At 46.3% G+C, this 23516-nt stretch overlaps 1 long non-coding RNA gene across 3 annotated transcripts in view; it reads left to right on the plus strand.

Annotated features, from left to right (window-relative positions):
• LOC127467047 (uncharacterized) overlaps window positions 1-23516 on the plus strand; it is a 130889-nt gene that overhangs the window by 43021 nt on the left and 64352 nt on the right. For all 3 annotated transcript variants that reach the window (XR_007902937.1, XR_007902938.1, XR_007902939.1), the window contains one exon: window positions 10564-10644. This is a non-coding gene — a long non-coding RNA (uncharacterized LOC127467047). The remainder of the gene's footprint in view (window positions 1-10563; window positions 10645-23516) is intronic.

Raw genomic sequence — 23516 nt, forward strand, 5'->3', positions numbered from 1 at the left:
TTAACTCTAGAAGGGGATCCGTGAGCTACAGTGAATCACAAGCTGGTTGTGAATTGCCAGTCAGATGCTGTTACAAGAAAGGCAGATCTTGAAGAGCCCAGAGAAAAATGGCAAAGGTAATAATTCCATCTCTTCAAACTTCGTTGTCATAGAAAACCTAATTTGAAAGACAGCACCCAGTCTCAGCCCCTCTATTTTAAATATGAAAGCAGGCGGCTTGGGAAGATGAAGCTTCTGTTTGGGAAAATTTACTTACAGGGAATAGCTGGAAAATTTGCATATGTTAAAACATAGGGGAAAAACAACAGCCCACTGGTGTCAGGCCATGTTTTGATGGGATGCTGTCTTCAGCAGTAGTTTTGGGGTCAGATTGCTTTCCTGCTGTTGACTGTGCTGCAGCTGATCGTGTGGTCAGTTGTGTAGCCACAATTTGTGTGTCCACACTGTGAGCTGGGACAAGGAACTTCTCTTAGTATAGAAAAAGCTGAAGAGTATCTCCAGATTTATTTCAGAGTATGGCTATGCAAGTCTGCATGGATGACACGTGGCATGCAGGAGGAAGGAAGGCAAGGAAAGGAGCTGGAGGTTGAGCACGTGGTAGAGTTGAGACTTGAAGGGAACACAGCAGATTTGAGATATTCAGGAAGTTGATGTGAAGAGTGCAGCACACGATGTCACTCCATGTCCATTGACAGTACTAAAATTGCGTACAGGGAAGTGCTTCCCTGGACACCGTCATCCAGCGCATCATCTCTGCCATGCCTGATAGCAGCGGGGTAGGCTGGCATTTCTCAAAGTGTAGGTTCCAGCTCCTGGTGGTGGTGGTGAAGGAGAATGAGTGATGCTGGAGCTGGCCCAAAAAGCATTAGAAACCTCTTTGTTAGAAGCACAGCAGCCCTCACCGGATGGTGGGGCAAGTGGTGCTTGTTGCTTGGAACTGTGGCTGAGTCCTGCTTGCTCTTGGCAAGGCTCTGCCCATGTTGCCTTGGAGAACGTCACGAAGACAAACAAGCCAAGAGAGGGTTCAGGGCTGGGTGGCTGTTTGACGTCCCTGCTGGCCCAGCATTCCTGCAGTCCTTGCATCCAGATTTTGGCATGGCTTCTGCCCCTGTCAGTCCTGCTGAGGTTGAGTGTCTCAACATGCTCTGAATCCAAATTTCCGACATTACTGCAATGCGCTTAGTTTTTTGGCTCTTGAGAGTAGTTCAGCTGACCACAAATTGGTCACTGCTGTGATGTAAGCTGATGATTTCCTCCCCTGCGGATGCTAAACCAAATACCCCTGCAACTGCCACCTGATGGGGATGTTACTGGGCTGGTGTTTGCAGCTGATGGGAATGTGCTGGAGCTGTGCAAGCCTCAGTGATTCAAGCTGATATTTATGTTTATGATGAAATGGTAAATGCCTTGTCTGTTCTGTCCTACCAGCTCTACCCCCTGGGGAAAAAAGGGTTTTTACTGCAAGAAGAAAGGATATTCTGATGTTGGTTGGTTGATAATGAGAACACGGAGCATCAAAGCTGAAACCGTGTGCTGGGTTTTAAAATCACTGGAGGATATAGAAGTGCCTTGAAGAGGAAGATCACAGATAGGCAGACTACTGGATACGCCCGGTCCATTTTTTGCAGGCTGCAGAGCTTTCTCCTGTGGTTTGCAGGGTTCCCTTGACTTGCTGCATCCCTGAACAGCACAGAGCACAGCATTGGTGTCTGCAGTATGCACAGGATGTAGATGTGAGCCTTGCTAGGAAGATCCAGGCTTCAGTTCTAGTCTTGTTGATGCTAAAATTCCCCTGAAAAAAATGAATACATGCTTTCCATGCTTGCTTGTGATCTCTGTGATGTGCTGGTGTTACGACCCGCCCCAGGAAAAGAGGGGGGGGGGGTAACCCAGGTTTTATCAAAAATTCCTTTGGGGTGGATTAAAGCGAAACGACACTAAATAATCGGTGTATGAAAATATATAAGATTTATTTTAACAGTCTTGAATCAACAAGTAAGTTAACATTTTTGGGTGCTGTCATAATCAATAGGTAAGCTAACACTTTTGGGTGCTGTCATAACCTTTCTGGGGAGGAGAAAAATGCATAGGGGAGAGAAAGGCAGGATAAGAGCCAGGGAGAGTAAGAGAAAAGAAAAGCTGAGAGTGGACAGATGTCCATAGTCACCACCCACGGGGTCCAGCGATGAAACTTGATAGTTGCAGCTTCCATGTCTGTCAGTTGAAGTGGCGGCCTTGATCTGTTGGGGGTGAAGGAGGGAAGCCCCCACACTCCAAAAAGTTATGAATTATCATATCCGTGGTCGGTGTCACGGGCCATGCCTCCTGCCTCCAACCTCTCCTGGGCCCTGCGCAAGAGCTCCTGTGTCTCGCCTGGTTCCCGCCCTTTTCAAGTTTAGCAGAGGGAGGGCGGGTCCTGATTGCCCATTAGATGTGTCAATAGGCAAAAACCTGCAAGGTCAGTTCTTGCCTTTTCAGGACTTTGCACCTCCTAATTGTCCATCAGGTGTGTCAATAGCCCAAGGTCAGTTGTTGTTTTCAGGACTTCGCACCTCCTAATCGCCCATCAGAGGTGTCAATAGCCCAAGGTCAGTTGTTGTTTTTAGGACTTCGCACCTCCTAATTGTCCATCAGGTGTGTCAAAAGCCTGAGAATGCATAAATCATCAACCATTTCAGTCTCTGACAGCTGGCACTGAATCTTGATTTGTGTTAATCTAGATTGCTTAAAAAGTAAAAGAATCATGGTAATTTTTCTTAAAAAGAGTACAGAGAAAGTGAAGAGAACAAGCAGTTTCGTATTCATTGCCTTATCAAGGCTAACAGGCTGGGGCTTAAACTGGGAAGAAATCAAATCCCCAGACAGTTCCTATGTACCATGTAATATCATTAAATAAAGCAGTGACCACCACATGAAGCTTGATGGATAGCAAGCTTGTGGCAGGGCTGGTGTGGCAGGACTGCTGATAGTAGAGCTGGAGAGCTCTTCATTAGGATCAGTCAAGTTGTAGTGGCATCTCAGGGATGCCTCTTTGGGGCACACGGAAAACCCACCTTCTCCAAAATGCAGTGGGTGGTTTGAGTGATGCTGAAGACTCCAAGCTGCACTCCTGAAATCCCATGGTGCTGTACAAGTGACTCAACAGCATCAGCTCTAAATGGGGAAATGCAGAGCCCAGCAACTGCTGGACTTCAGAGGAAAGTTTGGTAAAAAGGGAGCACTGCAAAGTGCTTGGCAAAAAGGATTTTTAAAGTGTTTTTAAGGAAGACAAACAAATAGCAACTAACTTCCTGTATAGAAGTCCCTAGAAGGAACAGATCTGCTATTTTAATAACAGCAGTGAGTGTAATTACATGTAAGGATGGAATCTTGGCTTTGGTGACTTCACGGGACTAGTACTTCGTGCAAACGTATCACTTCGTATCTTCTCTGAATACCTTTGCTTTTTAAGTGGTCAACATTTTTAGCAACATTCACAGCTTTTATGTGACAGCATGAGAAACTGGTAAATTGATCCATGGGGGAGTTAGGACAGATTTGCCTACAGGACTTGTGACCCTGTGGAGGACCCACACTGGAACAGTTTGTTCCTGATGTACTGCACCTTGTGGAAAGGACCCATGCTGGAGCAGTGTGTGAAGAGAACTGTAGCCTGTGGGGAAGGACTCATGTTGAAGAAGTTTCTGGAGAACTGTGTCCTGTGGAAGGGACCCCATGATGAAGCTGGGGAGGAGTTTGAGGAGTCCTCCCCCTGGGGAGGAAGGAGTGTCAGGGACACGTGTGATGAACTAACTGCAGCCCGCATTCCCTGTCTCCCTGTGCCACTGGTGGGGAGGAGGGGGAGAAAATAGGGAGTGAAGTTGAGCTCGTGAAGAAGGGAGAGGTAAGGAGAAGGTGTTTTAAGATTTGATATTAATTTCTCATTATCCTACTCTGATTTGATTGGTAAAAAAATTAAGCTATTTTCTCCAAGTCGAGTCTGTATTGCCCATGACAGTAACTGGTGAGTGATCTTCCTCTGTCCTTATCTGCACCCATGAGCCTTTTTTTCTATTTTCTCTTCTCCCCAGTTGAGAAGGGGAGTGACAGAGTGGCTTTAGGGGGGCACCTGGCATCCAGCCAGGGCCAACCCACCACAGTGTTGTAGCAGGGCTCCCACTGGCATGTGCACTCTTCATCTCTCTGCTTGGACTTGAAAAGCCACGTGGAAGAGTCTGCCTGTGCTTGTTCCAGAGGGGACTCCACATCTGCATCTGTCTTTCTACCCACCCACCTCTAATGGAAAGAGGGATGTGTTGGAAGAGCAATTGAGTGTCAGTGGGTCCCCAAGTTTCCCTCTCACTTTGCCCTCCGCCTGTATTGTGGATGGAGAAAAACCATTAAGGTTTCACTGCTGACCAGTCTGGGCCAATACCAGCAGTGGTGGTGGGCTATGTGAGCCTGAGGAAGAGCCACTACAGCTGAGGAGCCCTCAAGGTCCTTGGGGGAATCTGGTAGTTAAAAGTGCTTCAGCGTGCTTCAATACGGGTGAAAGAGCATCTTGCATTAACCTATAGAAGGTTTACATTGGGAGTGTGGAGGTGGAAGGGGCTGGTGGTGGTCCAAGCTCTGTGTTTCACAGTCCCCATCAGTGGGTACCAGGTGGGTTTCCTCCGACTCAGGCAGGAAAGCTGTTCATTTGGGAACAGCATCCATCCTGTTTCATCACCGTCTATCTCACCTCTGCCTGCCTGCTCCATAAATTGTTCTCGGAGGCTGACCTGGAAGTATAGTGATGGCAGGAGCAGTAAGATGCAGGACCTCAGACTGGGACTTGTCTGATACCCATGGTGAGATGTTTAATGTTATTTTCCTTCTTGTGTTGAATTTGTCTCAGGGTGGTTGGTACTGCAGGGCATTTGGAGCAGCATTTGTGCCCAAGTGGGTCTTCCATCCTCTGGTCGTTTCTCCTGTGAGAGCATCTCTCAGGCAGGATCAACACTTCTCCTGGGTGATACCCACAGAGAGCTCTGTGGCTTCCTCCTGGGGTGGATGCTGGTGTGTGCAGCACTACCATAGCTTCGCTTTCACCTGCTCATCTCCCTTGCTCACAGTAAGGCATTGTGCTGAAAGTGAGGAACCTCAACAACCGCTGAAAGGTGATGAAGCATACACAGCTCTCCACCCCAGCTCTTTTGCCCCATTGTTGTCCCCAGTTTTATATTTGCCCCCCTCCAGCTCTGTGGCTGGGGGCCACCAGTGACCATCCCGACAGTGAAGCCTTCCCCTGGCATCTTCTTCCTCGTCTCTTCCATCCTGCTTTTCCCTCCCTCTCCAGCTGCCGGGTCGCTCTAAGCAACTTTGGCTCCTGTCCCAGGAACAGTCTCTCAACACACGCAAACCAGGAAGGCTAAAATAACACTTTAAAATTGTTAAATAAATAGTGATCGGGCTCTACTTAAATGGGAAACGCAGCTTAATTTGTTAAAGGTTTTTTGTCCTCCCTTGGACAGATATTCAGCCAGGCGTGTGTGTGTGAAGCATTTCTTGTAGCTTGTAATCTGCATCTTGTGGCCCCAAGTGGGCAGAGAGGGTTATGTGACTCTGAGTTACCAAACACTTACAGTAAAAGTGTAGTCATCCTGAACTTCAGCCAAAGAGGTGGAGTTCTGTAACTTTTTTCTTTTTTTTTTTAATGCTTTCCCCTCATTCCCTGCAGGATGCTGCTTCGTCACTTGCATTCTTCACCCCGGCCAGCTTGTTGGAAAGGCAGAAATCCTCTGAGCTCAGCAGTAACTCTTTCCAGACTACCAGCAGCAGTCCAGGCACTTACATCCTGCCTCATTCCCTCTCCAAGAGTTTAGTGCACAGGGCAAGTGCATCCCCTATCCTGCAGCAAAGGAGCGGCTGCCAGCAGAGGTGCTCGTCTTCCTGAAACCTGAAACACGCTCATTTCTCTCTGGCACCTTTTTCAAATCTAAACTGAAAATAGAATAGCTGTTATTGTCATGTGAGAATGGGAGGCTCTGGATAAGCATTTGTAAAATATCCAGGGAAAATGGATGCCGCCAAAGGCTTTGCTGAGTGGGAGTGGATGTACCAAAATGCGTGTGTCAGGATGAGAAAATGCTTTTCTTGGGAAGGACACGAGGAACTGGCTGCTTCCCAGCACACACCTCCCTCCTGGGGCTCATCCTTGAGAGAGCTCTCTCCATCATTTTTTTTTTTACACATGAATTATCCCAACCCACTGTTCTGAGTAGTAGAAACTATTCTGTGTTTTTGAGAGAGTTGTTTCTCTTTAACTATCTGAATGGGGAAAAAATAACCTTTATTCCCTGTAGTGAGAACTGCATGAGTCAAAATTTTACATTTCCTTCTTTAGATCCCCAAAGTCATTCCTGGAAGGATGAGTTGTGGGTCAGAGAGGGGCTGTGCCCTTCTGCCTCACTAGCTGTGAGGGCTGCCAGGTCTGGCTGTCAGTCTGAAAGGGTTATGGGAGCAGAGTAATGCTACAGTCATGGCCTGAGCAGGGATACCCAAAATTACCATCAAAAGAAAAGGAGGGAGTTGGCCAAATACAACCTGCAAGCCCTTAATTCTTTGTGACAGTGATACCCTAGGCCAGGTAATCTCCAGCATCAGTGTTGCTGAAGTGATGGAAGCAGCTGATTCTGTGGGAAGAACAAGATTTGATAGAAGGTATAATAATCTATTTTAAAAGTTTTAGTTTTCCCTTTTCATCCTAAATTGTAAGAACACAGTTTCCTCCACTTTGAACGGGTCTTGTTATGTTGCCTTTTTATAATTGGGTAGAGCAGAATCATGTCTCTTCAACATATAAAATGAACCTGGCAGCCTGGTTTTGTACTTCAGCCTCCCAAAGAGACAAGCAAGTATAAAGCAAGAAGATTCACTGCCTACTAAAATGCTCCACTTATTAAAAAAATACGATAAAATCCTCTGTGAACATCCTGTTTCAACTCTGCAATAAAACTCACTGGTCAGTTAACGGTGGATCTCCTGTTCCTATGGAGAAGGGCAGTTGCAGACTTAAGAGGTTGCTGTGGGAAAGGGGAAAAAATAAAATTAAAAAGATCCACTCTCTTAGTCTTGGGAACAAAGGTTGCCTTGGATTGAGGTCACGTGTTGCAGTTCAGCTGATCTCGGTCATGCCAAAAGGAGAAAGACTTCTAGTACTTGCCTGAGCCCCACTGAACTGGTTTAGGGAATTAATTAGAAGAAAATTGCTCACCTTTTGTGTTTTTTTCCTGCCTAGTTTCCTCTTAGAAGGCTCACCAGCTTGGGGGAGCCAGGGGCAGCTGGGACAGTATACATGGCCATTGTGTGAATTTAACTGTGATTTGCAATTAAACCATTGACAGCTGGCTTTTTCCAGCTGAGGATGAAGGAGTCTCCCAGGTACCCAAATCTGGGATACCACTGAGCTTTGTAAATCATATCAGGTGGCTGAGTTGGATCAACAATATGGAGGCAGAAGCACCTGAAAGAACATTGGGGGATTAACTGCAACCCCCAGGCACATCAGATGAACTGATAAGCTGATGCTGGTAGAAACCTCACCATGCATATGTCTGTATTCAATAAATAGTTTTGGCCAGGTCAAGCTCCTTCCCTTGGGTGCACCCCTCTGTCTGTGCTGATGTTCAGGAGGCCCTTAAATGGGTGGACATCATGTGAAATTACACAGAATCCACTGCTTTGGCTTCACAGAGTTGATATTTAGGTAGGTATGTGCATTACATGGCTTTTTGGGGCAAAGCCAGCATAACAGGTTTATCTCTCCTCCTGGGTGGTTTTCTCAGGCCTTAGGGCTCACTTCTGATCTTCATAAAGTGCATCAGGTCCCTGTGTTTCAGAGGGTCAGAAGGTACTTTCACTGAGGGGTATCATCTCAGCAGACCCAGGTATTGAAAAACTTTCCAGATTTTGTCACCTTGCCCATGAGTATGCTGGGTCTGGCTTTGTCCAGAGAGCTGCAAGGGTGGCAGCCACCAGGAGCACCACTGCTCGCCTCTATCCAGGCTCTTGCTTCCTTGATACCATGCCATGAAACTTTAATTATTGGGGAAAAGAGAGTCTATTACTTGTAAGATCCCCAGACCTGTTTGTTTTAAATCGATTGGTGGTTATCTTCTTCTTTTTTTTTTCCTTTTTTTTTCTCTAGACCTGAAACATTATGGATTAGGGCTGCTGAATCAAAAATGAGTGAAAATCAAATATATATTTTTTAAAATTTTACAGTGAAAAAGCACATCTGTTTCTCAGGTGAGGTGGTATGAAACCCTTGCCCCTTCCCAAGTTTCCTGTATTCCCTCATGGACTTGCTCGCAGCACCCCATGCTGGAGATGAAAAGCTTTGGTGCATGCTCCCTTTGGGGCAATGTGGATTTCTCCTCAAAAACCTCAGTTCTGGCGACCGGTTTTATAAATGCCTAAAAAATGAGGCTTGTACCTTATCTCTTGAGAGATCGTTGATGGATCCATTTCTCAGAAAGATATTTTATTCAGTCCTTTAATGCCATGCCACTCCCTTCATTCAAATGCCTGGAGTCTTTTATCACGTCTCCTCTTACTCATTGCTTAGCCAGGTTGGGCATATTTAGTTCTTTTAATCTTTCCTGCAACTCAGCTGTCTTTAATCATCCTTCTTATGTCAGAACGTTTGATGCCCACTTTTACTGAAAACAAGCCTAGGTTTTTTTTTGGGGTGTGTGTGAATTGCTTGGGAAAGGTCTCAGGGGAGCAGCTGTAGCTCCACGGCCACTTAAACCAGGCTCATGCCTGGATTCCTCAAAAGCTCCCTCGAATGTCTCAGTGTGGGTGCTGGGGAAGATTTCAGGCTCACCACACACACCACCACGCTTGGCACCCTCTGGGTTTAACTAAAGCGTTTATTTGTTGGGTGTGATCAGCACCCCCCCCCCCCCCAAGATGTTCCACAGGTTGGGTTTCCAGGGGCAGATTTCTTTGGGCATCTGCAGGAGAGGGCAGGTGCTGATGGTGGTTATGAAAAGCAAGCCCAGAAAGGTTTCTGTAACATGCATTTCCTTCCTGTACCTGCCAGCAACAAGGAGAGAGGTTTAATTTGCTTCTACAAGCTCAGAAGCAAAGCCTGGTGATAACTGTTTTTGTGTCCTGTGCTGCAGGTCAGGGTAATGCTTCTAGGTGCTGACAGGGGTGGTGACCCCTTCTTGCTGCAGGTATTGATGCTGTCTTTCCTGAGTCTTCATCTATTTTGCACTCTAAAAATAGTCATTCACAGCTTCTTAAATCAGTTTGAAGGTAAGGATTGCTGCTAGCAGGTACCAGGCTGAGCACTGCATTCCTTCAGGGCAGGGTCTTCAAACTTGGCTGTCTGAAGTTGAGCCCCTCCTTTCATGCCCAGAATTCCCCCCACATACCTCCTGGAAACCCATTATTTCAGTGGGAGTTATTTCCTAAAGCCTGAATATCATTTTCTTGAAATGAAAGGGTTAAGGCAACAGATCTCTGGGTTTGCTGGGTCTGGGCCATTGCTGTGTAGCCTGGGGTGGCTTCCCTGACATGGACTTTGAATTACAGAATACTTGGCAGGGAGTTAAAGGAGACCAGTAGCCTGCTTGTCCCTCCCCCACCTCCTCTTATGAGGGAATGCTTCTCATACTCTCCCAAATTTAGCAGTGCAAATGTGGCTGGGTTAAGTAGGCTGAGTGATGAGGCGATTCTGATGGTAATAAAGGTCCCCTTCCCTGCTCTGCCTCAAGCTCATGCTGCCAGCAGGCTGTGGGATGTACTAATGGGGGATGTATAGCTGTTTGCTATATGGATGTGTGATTTATGGCTGTACTGATGAGGGCTCTGTGGCCTGAGAAGAAAATGGGGACCTAGATGGTGGGAGAAAACAATCTGCAAAGCCCACTACCCGTCAGAGTGCTGGGGACCTGAACAACAGCCTGATGTCTGTCTGGCTGTCCTGTGTGATCCTCGGGCTGTACTATGGGGTGGGTGTCAGCAGTGTCTGGAGGTCACCACGAGGAAAAACCCACAGCCTCTCCATGATGATGGCAGGATGCTCTGGGTCATGGAGCAGGAACCCACTGCCTCTATCCCTTTTCCTCATAGCTCTGGGCCAGCCCCAGGCGTGCGCCACAAGGACATTTCTTCATCATCCCAGGCTCCCTGGCATTCTTGGCTGTATCTCCTCCCATTACTCCTTAGAAGTGTTTAAGGGATTGCTTTAGAGCTGATGGTGGACACTCAGGAGAACCTCATCATGCTCATTTCAATGTCACATTTCTGGGTCATCATGGGTGTCTAACATGGTTGTAGGGGCTCTATCACTGATGCATGTCCTTTTGCAGCTGCAATTTATATATGTATATATGTATATATATATTTAAAAAGGTAATATATATTAAATAGATATATAAATATTTAAATAGATATATAAAATGAAATTTGTATATAATTGCTTTCCAGTACAACTTCATATTGAAAAACTAAGAAAGCTGACGCTTTTTGGTTGGAGGGAAGGGACAGAGTTGGGCTTGCTGACATTTCTTTTGTTGCAATGTCATATAGGTCTCGGTTGACTGCAAAAAGGAGAAGGGAGGAGCGAGTGGAAGGGGGGTCAGATCCTGCCAGGGTTTCCTGGGAAATGAGGTGAGTGGTGATGTCTTTCAGCACTCATAAACCTGGAGATACAAGCCCTCCCCTGATCTTCCCTGCACCCTTTGGGTGAGACCTCTTCTAGTGATCCTCCAGATTTCACTTCTGGTACAGGTTTCCCTGTATTTTTCCTCTTCAGGGCAGACGAGAGGATCGTAGGCTGCTGATGTGCTTGGAATTTCAGAAGGGCTGGAGACTATCTGGAATATGTTGAGGTCTGTGCATCACACAGACCTTGTTTCTGGCTGTATTTGGGCTTCACAGCAGGGGACTTTGCCCCTCTAGATTTAGAGAGCTCTCCTGCCATTACTCACTATTGATCCAGACCCCCTTCAGCCTCCTTTTACAGTCGCTGGGGGGAAATGGATATTTTTAGGAAGTGCCTGACCCTGACCTGCTGTAGGCATCTGAATGGGATGAATCATTCCCTACAGTACCTGTTTCTCTGCACTGTCAGCATAGCCAAGACAGCTTGTTTGGATGCAGGGTCTGCAAGTCATGTGTCATGTCTGTACCCTGTGTGGGAGGACTGGAGTTCAAGGTGCTTGCTTGTGGCTTGGGGTGTCCAAACCCACTGCATAAAAGCTTGGCCTCTCCTAAGCTGCCCTTAAATTTTCTTCAAGGTTTGGACACAGCTTAAATCTGTGAGCCACTTGTCTGAGCCTGCTCTCAGCGTTTATACACCCTGACTGGCAGCATAAGTACATTCCTGAAGGATAGGGTATGATTGCCGAGGAGGTTTCAGTCCAACTGGGTCATCTCACAGTGGCCGTTGCAGTCCCAGTGGGAACCAGAAAGATGATTCCAGCCTCAGGAAATGATTCTAGCCCCAGGAGCTGCTGCACTAAGACCGAGTGAGGCTGCTTGGGCTGCACTAGAACCTCCTGGGAACCAGCCCTGGAGCTGCTCTGGTCTCTGGCTTTTTGAGTGATGTGGCTTGTGGCTTTTCAGCCACAGGAAGGTTTGGAACAATACTTGCCATCTCCCAGTCGGAGCCTGACACCTGTAGCGGGAGTATCCACATCCTGGTAACTCAGCTAAGGTGCAGCAGCCCGCAGGTGGTGTACCGTGAAGAACTGGGACCTGCATGTCAGGTCTCTCTTGATTAGAAACTCTCTCCAGAGCTTTTGTGCACATCACTACATCTTCCAACCAGGGGAAATCCCCCCACAGATACCTACCTACCTGCCTTTGCTGGGCCACCTCCTCCTGCCTCATGTCCTGGTTTTTTTGAGGAATGAAAACATTGTTTTCCGATTGTGTTTGCAGAGTGCTCATCCTGCACTGGCTAGTTTGTACTACAGTGAGGATAAATATCCACACTCATTGAGATTTAGAGGTACAAGCTGTTGTACCTAAGCAGAGGCAACTCTGGAAGATTTTAGGTATTCTTTTGCTTCTGCTAATGCCTTCAATATGTTTTCAGAGGGCAGCCTGTTCAGAAAGAGGGATTGGTGTTGATGGTCCATTGTCAAGATTGTCGCTTTAAGTCAAGGAAGAAATATAATTTACAGTAGTACATCTCTCTTGTTAAGTGGGCAAAGGGAACGTGTGTGTGTTGTTCTTGTATATTTAGAGTTTCTTCTGTAATTTACTGTTAGATTTTATATATTACTAGACATTGGAGTATTTTCATTGCCCTGAAGGGAGGAATTTTTCCTTTTACAGCAAGAGAAACACTGTGGCAGTGAAATTGTGTGGTCACTGCCCTTTACCTGAGCCCCAGACAAGTGCATGTGGGGGACAGATGCATCTTGTGCCTTCCATCTGTCCACCTTGGGGACCAGAAGATGTTGCAGGGACTCATGGTACCCTTGGGTTTGATGCTTGCTTCTGCTGCTGGTCTCTTTACTCTCAGGCCGTGCCTCAATTCTCTGTCCAGAGAGCAAATTCTTAAGATTTGTAGCAAATATGGATTCTAAGGCATCACAGGAATAAACTGATTCTTTGGAGTTGCAGTGAGAATTAATGTTAAGGATGAGCTATGTATCAGGAAATCCCAGGGCTGAGCAGGATGGGTGCTTTTTGCAGTATCAGTGGTTTCTAGGGAAGAGCCTCAATTTTACCTGGCTGCTGGATGTCTGTCTGGCTTTTCCACAATGAAGTTCACTCCATTTGTCTTTAATTTTCCATCACTCCTTATTTTGAAGCATCTTTGTGCTGGGCTGACAAATTGGATGTCAGTGAGAACATTCAGGGCTCAGAGATGTGAAGCCACCAAGCCCATGACCTGGTGTAAGGCTCTCTGCTTTCCTTCAGTTTGGTTTCCTGGGATGCTTTGGGATTCTGGGACATGGCAAGCAGAAGAATATGGCCATTTCAGTCTTGACCAAGATGAAACCAGTAGCCTGCCTGAAGAGAGTTTTGCAAGTGACACCAGTTAAATACTTGGAAGGGGTGTGAATTGAGGGTGGGTGGAGAAGAAGGTTTGTTATGTGCTTCCCAGCAGCTAAAAGCAGGTGTTCAGTCAACTGAGAGTTGCCCTAAAGGCAGAGAATACGGATGCAAATGATCTGCGAAACATAAAAGGAACCATCTGAATGCCCCTTTTTTGGTTTACCTCCTCCCTGCGTAATTTGCATGACACAAGTTGATCAACCTTGAGAAAAAGCAATTCGGCCAAACAGGACAAGATAACTTTGTCAAACCTGAGGACCTTGCAAAGAGGCAAAAAGAGGCAGAGCCCAGAGGCCAGGAGACACAGGACAGGAAGGGGTGCACTGTGTCGATGCTGTCTGGGTGTCCAGCTGAGTCCTCTGGCACTTGTGAGGTCCCTGCTTCCGCCAGGTTTTCCAGTAGCCCAGCTAAATCAGTGCTGATCCCACGTATAGGTGTGTGTATAGCAGCTTAAAACCGTCTTTGATGAAGGCAATGTGAGGAGCACTGGTGAGCAAAGCTTGCTGAGTTGCTGCCCTAACAGGTAGCACATTAGACTGGTTAGTTAAAACACACCTGGAAGGGCTTTTAGGCTGTGCTAGTCCTCATGCTTGGTGCAATAGCAATACGTAAATCCAACCGATTGCTGCAGCTCAAGGGGTAGGTGTTTAAGCGGTGACAATCCCTTATCTTGGAACTGGATTCACGACCCTTCATGGCCAGCCTGACGATGCTGAGTGCGATGCTATCGCTCTGCCTGTCCTGCCCTGATTCTGCTGCAGAGGAGTGTAAAAACACCCAGCCAGGGCTTACATCCGACCAGAGCTTTTAATGAAGTTAATTTTTTTTTGCTGTGATTTGGACCTTAGCATGTGTCCCATCGCAGCTGTAGCCACAGATGGCCGGGCTCCTCCCACCTCTCACCTCTGCTCTCCTGCGGCGCGATGTGACCTGCTTTGTTTCATTGATAGTTTCGCTGATCTTCCCGCTGTGAATGAGCTCTTCCTCAGATGCCACTCCCCACCCAGCCCCTCCCCAGCCAAGATGCCGACTCTTTCACTGTGAGGGTTAAGGGCTTATTTATTTTGTGGACTGCACCTCCGCCTTTCTGATTTCACTTGGTATGTGCAGGATGTGGTGATAAAAATCTGTTTAAGCTGTCTCCTGTTTCAGACATTTTTGCTTCTTTAAAGTGGCTTCATGGGGTGATGAGTGTGTACAAGGATGCCTGGATGGGGAGGTGGGGAGGGAGCATCAGGCTGAACAGCCCCGTGCTTTCTACAGGCTCCATTCTTGCCTGCGTGGGCACTCAGGCGTTTGATCAAAGGTTTTGAGGCATTATATCCTCACAGAGCCATTGTTATAAACCTGTAAAAAAAAAAATGAATGGTGACATTATTCAGTCTGGTCTTCCCTCAGCTCCTTGCATTCTCCTCTTCAGGATTCAGCTGCTCCTCATCAGCAGCTCCCAGAGTTGTCTGGGTCAGCCGGCGACTTGCCACATTCAGTGGTGACACATGTCTGCCTGGAGACAGCACGGCCTTAGTGCTGATCTGTACACTCTCCTTTGCAAATTGCATGGTGTGTGTGGCCGTGTGGTCCCTTCCAGCCTTACCCATTCAGTGACTGTGCGATTCTGTGGCTCTCCTGTGTGCGTGGAGGGCATCAAGTAGCAGACTGAATATATTTAATTGAACCAGGTGTTTTCTGGTCCTTTTTTTTTTTTTTAGGTTTTGCATCAATGGGTTGTTTGGTTCTGCTGCTTCCTCCTAGAGTTAACGGTGTCTATGGATGGTTAACTCACATGCATAAAAAAGCTGCTCTTAGAGGTGGTTTGTATTTTGTATTGTCTGTATTTTTATCTTGAGTATCTTCTCTTCCCTCCCACCCCCCACCCCCACCGTGCCTTTACCTTCCTCACCATGCAGAGAGCTGCCCTGACCTTGATGTCTCCCCAGGGTGTACAATGAGTTTCCTGGGAGGCTTGAGGATGTAACAAGGGGAGTTGAGGGAGATCATCATGGTCTACTATGAGGACTTGGCAGGGGTGAATCTAGAGGAGTGAAGCTCCAGGGGAGGGCAGGTAAGTCCCAGAGAGCAGCCAGGCCATTGATGTCTCCTACAACACAACAGGACCTGAGAGAGAGCCCACAAAATGCTGGCTGGGAGGAACCATGGAGGTCTCTAATGCCACCAGTACAGAAGGATGGTGTCCAGCACCTGCAGGGATAGAGAAGTTCCCAGCTCTCCAGGTGACCCCTTTCAGCACTGCACCACCTTGCTCATAGGAAAGCTTTCCCTATGTGGCCACAACTTGTGGATGTTGCCCTTCGTTACGTAGTTGGTCTCAGTGCGATGGGGTAGATGTGGAAGGATTTGGGAGAAAGCAGGGAGAAGTCTCCTGGGCCACTTGTGGGCAACAAATGATGGCACTCGTGGGCAGCAAACACATCTGCAGCATGTCCTGCAGAGATGTTGCCTTTGGAGAGATGTTGTGCTTGTGTGGATATTTGTCCTTAATAAATTTGACCCTTTTGAAGAAAACTGTTCATTTTCTGAATTATGAAGTTGTGTATTGAAAAGCAATATGGAGTAAAGGAGGCTGAGGTCAAGATGGGCTAATTATTAAACCTGGAGTGTATTTTGCTAACATCCCAGTGCTCTGGGATAATGCTTCTTAGCTGTAAGTTATAACTGAGTCATAACTGCTGCCCTAGTGCAACTTGCATGCAATCAAAACGGTATCTCCTTAGAAAAGTTGGCACGGGAGCTGGAGCCAAGAGCTTGAGGGGTCCACATTGATAGGGCTGGTGGGTGCATGGTGCCAATGTACCTTCATGGAAAGGAGGGTTAAAAATTGGACAGGAAAACACAGGGTCCAAACTACCAAACAGCTCTGCATGTATTGGGTTTGCATTTCTTTTCTTTTGTTCAGGTGTGTTTGCCTGAATTTGTCAATTGGACTCCCCCCCAAAAAAAGGACCTGACAGGTCCTTAACAGCAATAAAGGGAACTCAGTCATGGAGGAAAGGGTTGCCCTTACTGCTCCAAACAGACAGGCTGGGAGCTCCTGACTTGGAATGAGATGGGTGGTCGTTTTCCATCTTGTCCTTCCTTACAATCATGACAGGGAGAGCTGATGTTCCTTCAAATTGAGCATGTGTAGTGACATGCCAGGAATACCTCCTTGTTGGATTGCCTTCTTCTGTGGGAAGGCATCAGATATATGTTTTGATGGGGATTAACTCATTTAACCTTACTGTATAGATAGTGCTTTATAAATGATCTTTTCCTGGGAAGATTTCCTATCTGGGCATAGTCCTAAAGAGCATAAATTGGATGGTTCTGACTATTTTATGTTACTCCCAAATGGCTTGGTATTTTGGATAAACATTTGAGTCTGCAGCCCTGTCCATGTGCTCTTCTGTGATGGTGCTGCTGGTGCAGGCAGAGCTACTGGGCAGTTGAGCAGAACCAGGTGGGAGGGGACAGAATGGTCATTCCTTGTGTCTGACTGCTGGGAAGTCCCATACCACATAGTATCTTTAACAGTCGTGATAAAAAAAACCCAATAGAAATAAAGAACTTGGTGCTTCTTGGGATTAATTCTTATGTGTTTTCTGAGAGCACAAATGAGGACTTTAAAAGCAGTTTCATTTTTCAAAAGAGGGAAGAGCCCAAGCATGAGTGTGAAACACCCTGGTCCTGGTGTTGCCACATACTTCCCATGTGACTTTGGACAGGTCATGCAGCTGGATGAAAATATCCTAAAGTGTGACTTGGCAGCCGAAGTGCTGACCTGCTTGGAGATGTACCAGCATGACTATGCCAGTTTGAGCTGGTATTTGGTGGACTTCACTGCTCTTGAATGGCTGTGGTTAAGAGTCAGGTGAGGTTGGGCGTGACGTCCAAAAAACCTATTTTCCAATGTAAACTCCACTTAAATTCTGTGGGAAGAGGGAGAACAAATAATGCTTTTGAAGCGGCCTGTTCCTCCATGGACCATGGAAAGTTTCCAAACAGTTGGCTTATATTAGATGCCCAACTTCCAGACAGCTGAGGTTATGGAGAAAGCAATCCCACCTTCTAGTTTCTTGATGTCCCTGTTGCTTGTATGTAAAATGATTTTAGTATTTAAGTCCTTGATACCCTGAAACAGAGAATAAATATAAAATTTGGAGCTGCTGCCTGGCTACAGCAGCAGATGAGTGCTTGCATTTGGGATAACAGGCTGATCTTGCCAGGAGTTAATGAATATGCTTGTGTTTCTCCTGATGAGCTAGTGCATTAAGACTTTGAAATCAGTTTTACTGCTTCATACCACCACAAATCTTTCTATTTAAGATGTTCCTTTCATGAAGTTCAAATAGCACCTGTGTTGGACAGAAATCCAAATCTCCAGGAGAGTTTAGGACAATTTGGCTTGAGGTTTCTGTTGTGGTTACTTGCAGGAGAAAAAAAAAAAAGAGTGCAAAATAACCAAGGTCAGCACCTCACTTCAAGCTGCCAGTAGAGCTCCTTGGGGGAGAGAGGGAGTTACCCCACGCCTGCAATTCATCCCTCATGCCCATAACCAAATAATGCAGCAAAACAGCATTGAAAGGGATGGGAAAGTTAGAAAAACTTTTTGCTGTAAGCCGAACTGGGCAAATGATGCTCAGAGCTGCATTGGTGTCTCAGGCACAGATTTCTCTTTAGAAAGCACTGGAGAGGGATTACTATATATAATGCCTTTATTTGAATTTAATCAATTGTTGCTTAATATTATAGTAGGCTTTATCACAGATTAGTACTAGCTTACATTTATTAGTATTACCATTCCAGAGGAGTTGTTAAATAATTCCCAACCCTGGGATGCTCGTCTGCCCCCTTTGATGCCCTTGGGCACATTATCCAATTGTGGTAAAAACTCTCTCAGGCCCGTTTTCATTTATTTTCAGTCTCATTTTGCACTGTAACTTGATTGTTACGAAGTCATTGAGCTAACAACAGTATTATTCTGTTCTAATTTATTTGCATTTCACATTATTGACATTTTAGCCTTATCCAGGTTAAGTCTCAAGGATGGCATCCTGGTGTTCCCTGCCAACATTACTTTTTGTCTCATTAATATGGGGCTAACCTTCAAGGAATAGATTTTGAAAAGTTATTTCTGCAGTTATGCTAATTTTTGCCATGTCAGTGCTGTGTAATTTTAAGAAAATAGCTTTTCAGCAGCAGGTTGGATTAGACAGCACACTGGTGCACTCCATGATGCCAAGGAGATAATTTGCTGCCGTGCTCTACCGCATGCAGTCCTTGTTTTTCCTAGGATATCTCCCATGGACCTTCTGGCTGATTTTTCTGTTGTGAGATTTGATGTGATCGTCATATGTTGTGGTATGTAGGGCTCCAAGCCAAGAATATCCAATATTTTTGAAATATGTTTATTACTGTTCAAAATAAGCCTTTTTCCCATTATTTTATAAGATTCTGCCACTTCTCTAATATGCTAAATTTATCCCTGCTTTGGCATCCATACTCCTTGGTGTTATTTTGATGTGTACTTTGTATATATATCTTATATATAGCTCTGTGTATGTGATTTATATAAAGCCTGTCTTCTTGTGCTGTCACAAGGAAATCATTCTTGCTATTGTGGTGGGATCTTGGCTTGGATTTGTCAGGTCCAACCAGTACCAGTTTGCTTCTCTTCATCCCCAAACAAGACTGTTGCTTCACCCAGGCAAGAGAAGACACAAACTATCCAGCTCCATTTTAGTTGACTGTAGGTGAGGGATGTGTGGGCTTTGGAGCTGCTAGGTGGAAGTGTCCAGATCTCTTGAGTTACACATGCTTGTCAGCTGCGTGTGTGCGAATGAACATGGGTCCACAAACATTGCCTAAGTGTATATGGAGAAAATGGCTCTTGGTCTAAGAGCACTGTGGCTTGTCACCAAGAGGGTTGTCACTAATCAGTGCTGGTGGTTCTCCATCCTCTCTGCTGGGGTTATTACTGGTGGTGGGGTCAAAAAACCTAGTTTCCTGCAAAGCAAGAGACCTTACAGTGTAATAGAGGCCAGAAAAGTGTTAAACTGTTGAGCCTGAGTTTGGTACTAAATGTCACCATCAGTCAGTGAGAGCTCTGAAGGTGGAAAAGTTTCATAGTGTGAAGTTACTGAAGGAGGGAAGACACTCAACATGATTAGCTTAATATTCATTCACTCAAGCCATAGGAAGTTTAGGATAGGTTGGTGAGTGTATGGACTTGAGTGAGCCTCTGGAATTTGGGTTTGGGTCATACCAGCCAAAGGGGGATTTTCCAAGATTGGCTCTTATGTTCTCCAAGCAAAGCAGACTGAATGTTGTTGTACCTGACTCTACAGGAAAGCTGACGCAGTGGCAACAGCACTCAAAATTACGTATTATTCCCTTCACAGCCAAAGCTAGAACAAGAAAAATATCTTGTGTCAACCTGGTCTTTGAAATACAAATGAGTAAGCTCAAGCTCACTTGTAAATGTCACGATGTGCCTTGTGCTCTCGCTTCCTAATGTGATTGCTTTGCTTTCCCGGTTAACATGTTTTCAGGCTCTTGCTTCAAGTGATGCTTTGACAACAGGGAAAGGAGAAGAGCGTCACTGTGCTTTGTGTTGAGCCCTACGGGGCTGTTTCCCCAGTGAGGAGTCTCACTGACCCTAGGCTGACTTGAAACCATCAGCACAGGCGCTGTGCTCTCGTGAAAGCCCAGCTAGTGGCAGAAGCACCTGCAGCCTTACGTTCTTCTGTTGTCAGACTTGAGAGAATGGTGCACAAAGGGGCAGGGTGCAGCTCTTCAGCTTGACAGCCTTGGATTTTTCTGTGTGCTCCAAGTCTTTCTTAGGGTGTTTTTGTTTCCATCTGTCAGGTAGTCTGTGCTTACTTGCTGAAACCCATTCATCCTGTTGTAAGGGTGTACTGGACCACCAGCAAGCGGCTGAGCCCAGCCAGATGGGCAAGGCTGCTGCAAGCTTAGGGAAGCAGAGAGACAGGCATTGATCTCTTCTCTGTGGTGACCAGTGGTAGGACACGAGGGAATTGCATGAAGCTGTGTCAGGGGAGATTTAGGTTGGATAGTAGGAAAAGATTCTTAACCTAGAGCGTGGTTGGGCACTGGAACAGACTCCCCAGGGAAGTGGTCACAGCATCAAGCCTGACACAGTTCAAGAAGTGTTTGGACAATGCTCTCAGGCACATGGAGTGATTCTTGTATTTGTCCTGTGTAGGGTCAGGAATTGGATGCAATGATCCTTATGGATCCAGTCCGACTCAGGATAGTCTATTCTGTCTTTCTAAGGCAAAGCACTGCACTTTTGGAATTGCCTTTGGGGTCTTCTCTCTACTGCCTTTTGCAGGATGCACTTTTGGGGCTTTCACTAATCTTCTTTATTCCCCTCAAAACTGAATCACAAGGCACATAGAGAGCCAAGGCTGGAATAGGATATGTTGCCTCTGCAGAGAAGCCAGTTACGAAAACTGTGTTATTTTGAGTTATACCATGACGGGTGCCTGGGTTTGATGACATTTCTGTTCTGTCTGTGATTAACCTGATGGTGACGGTAAAACAAAAAATAACATTAGAAGCAAATAAAACCCTCAGAATTACATTTTGGATGCCAGAGGATGCTCGTCCTCAAAACTTAATTGTTTTAAACTAATTTGATGATTAGTTCAAGCCAACTTTCAGACTCCTGTCTGAATAATAGACATTTCTGTGGAGTTAATCAGAAAGAACTGCAGTTTCTTTTACCATGAGGAAAAATAAATGTCAGACTGAGGACAATGCGTAACAGCAATGACTGGATTTGTTGACTTAGCCAGAAATGCACAGCCAGTAAAAAATAAAATCACGTGGAAATACCTCACAGGCCTCTGAATCAGTGCTGAAAATTGCTCTGGAGCTTTACTTGCAGTTGGTGAATAAAGTTGTTGAGAGGAGTAGCAGGAGTGCAGCAGTGCAGGAGTTGCTCTCTGGGTTAAGATGGATCTGAGAAGTGCTTGTCCTCCTCATCCCTCACTCTGCCCTTCTACAGTGGCTGAATATTCCAGGCTGGACTTAACCCCATGCATTTTGCTACTGTTATGAGAGAAAATGGAAGAAGCAGGTGGGCAAAAAGTAGAGTCCTGGACCAAATTTTTGACTGATGAGTTTTGCTAGATCAGAGCTGTTTTCTGAGCAGGATAAAGCCTAGAGATTGCTCATCCATCCTAGCTTGGATGCAGCAGAGTTGCAGTTCAAATGCCCACAGTCAGTGCTGCGTGGTGAGTAAATGAAGTGACATGGCTGTGACAGAAGTACTTGGATGCCCTGGTGAAGAGCTTCTCAGGATCTCCCATCCAACTTTCATTATTGTGGTGTGTTGACCCTGGCTGGATGCCAAAAGCCACTCTATCATTCCCCTTTGCAACTAGAGAGGGGAGAGAAAATAGTCACAAAAGGCTCATGAGTTGAGAGATCACAAGCCGATTACTGTCTTGGGCAAAGCAGACTTGACTTGGGGAAGTTAATTGAATTTATTACCAATCAAAATCAGAGCAGGATAATGAGAAGTAAAACAAATCTTAAAAACGCCTTCCACCCACCCATCCCTCCTTCCCAGGCTCTACCTCCTTACCCCTAGGCAGCACAGGGAGACAGGGAATGGGGGTTATGGTCAGTTCATCACAGGTTGTTTCTGCTGCTGCTCAGTGAGAGGAGTCCTTTCCCTGCTCCAGCATGGAGTCCCTTCCATGAGAGATAGTTCTCCATGAACTTCTCCAGCATGAGTCCTTCCCACAGGCTACAGTTCTTCACAAACTGCTCCAAGGTGTGTTTGTTTCCATGGGGTGCAGTCCTTCAGGAACAGGTTGCTCCCTTGTGGGTCTCCCACAAGGTCACAGGTCCTTCCAGCAAGCCTGCTCCAGCGTGGGCTTGCCATAGGATCACAGCCTTCTTTTGGGCATCCACTGCTCCAGCATGGGTCTCATCCATGGGCTGCCGGTGGATCTCTGCACCCTGTTGACCTCTGTGGGCTGCAGGGGCACAGCTGCCCTCACCACGATCTGCACCACAGTCTGCAGGCACCTGTAGCACTTCCTCCCCCTCCTTCTTCACTGACCTCCAGAGAGTGCATCGCTAATCCATCTATGTGGGTTTGGCACAATATTGGGGTACTATATGGTGTGGAGGGGGCAGCTACAGTATATATTCTTTCTGACTGGTTAATACCCTAGCTTGCAGTGAATTTCCCCTCCCTCCCTCTGTTTTCACCATTTTAGTTAAAAACATAAACAGCCTGGTGTTGTGTAAGAGGCTGCTGGGGCTGTTGCTCATTGCCCACAGTGCTCAACCACGGAGGTTGCACTGGTATCCTGGTGCTCCAGCCCTGTGTCTGGGTTCCTCCCCATGCATGACTGTGATTTTAAAAAATGTGGTGGGAGACTTCCCAGACTGAAAAGGGCTTAATCTGGGTGAGCTCAGCTTTTTTTACAACACTCCACTTAACGGGTTGATGTCTTTCCAAGAGCCTGAAGTCGGGATAAAGACCCACAGCTGGAGCATCTGCCAGAACTCCCTGGACAAAGTGCCAAGCCTGCTGCTCCCTGGGCAAGAGCCTACCAGGCAGTTTGCCTATAAACTGCTGGTATTTAGTGTGGTAAAACAGCGGTTTATAAAAAGTTTTAGTGGTGGCAGGGCTGTGCCAGTGTGCTAGGGTACATTCATGAAATAGTGTTGTTGTTTGAAGGAAGGTGCTGAAATAGTACCCTTGGTGCCCTACAAACAGCTGGTGTGATTGGTGAAGATTTACTGTCCCCTCCCTCCATTTCTCTTTCTGTTTCCTGCCTATCTCTCTTGATAATTTTGAGTCTTTGTGCTTTGTGTTTCTTTAACTTTTTGTTCACTTAAAAACTTCCAAGCTGTGCCATTAACTTCATTGAGTCTAAGTGCTTTTACCTTTACTGTGTTCAGCAGTACCTGCTGGTTGGATCATTGCTGTTATTTCAGGTTTTCCCAAGTCTTCCCAAAGGCTGCTTTTGATTTCAAAGATATATTTGTTGAAAAAAAGATTTCCACAAAAAAGCCTTTCACACTTCTGATGCTTTCAAGTGTGACTCCTGTTGAGCATCTGGCCTATTTTACCTTGGTAGTTAAAAGCTGATTAAAGGGGCAGGAATCCTGATTTCAGCTATTTTTATGGCACATGTGTGACTTTGTGTGCGTGCTACTTTTGCAGATGGATGTCCAGCAGAGTAGCTGGTGATGGGTGCAGGGACTTTGGGGCATGCATGTGAGCCCATAGCATTGCTGCTTGTCACAGTGCTGCTGGACTGAGCATCAAAGTGTCAGTGCCTTGGGGTGATCAGCAGCAGAGGCTGAGTGTTTGGGGAAGCTCTGCAGGGGAAATGTGTACTTCATCTGGCTGAGACCCCTCCTTTGAAACTGGGATTAGGTCCAAATTTCCCACTTGCTGCAGCTTCCCTCTCTGTGCAAGC

This window comes from Manacus candei, unplaced genomic scaffold (genome assembly GCF_025592945.1).
Source record: "Manacus candei isolate 608988 ecotype Guabito, Panama unplaced genomic scaffold, ASM2559294v1 h1tg000013l, whole genome shotgun sequence".
NCBI lineage: Eukaryota > Metazoa > Chordata > Aves > Passeriformes > Pipridae > Manacus > Manacus candei.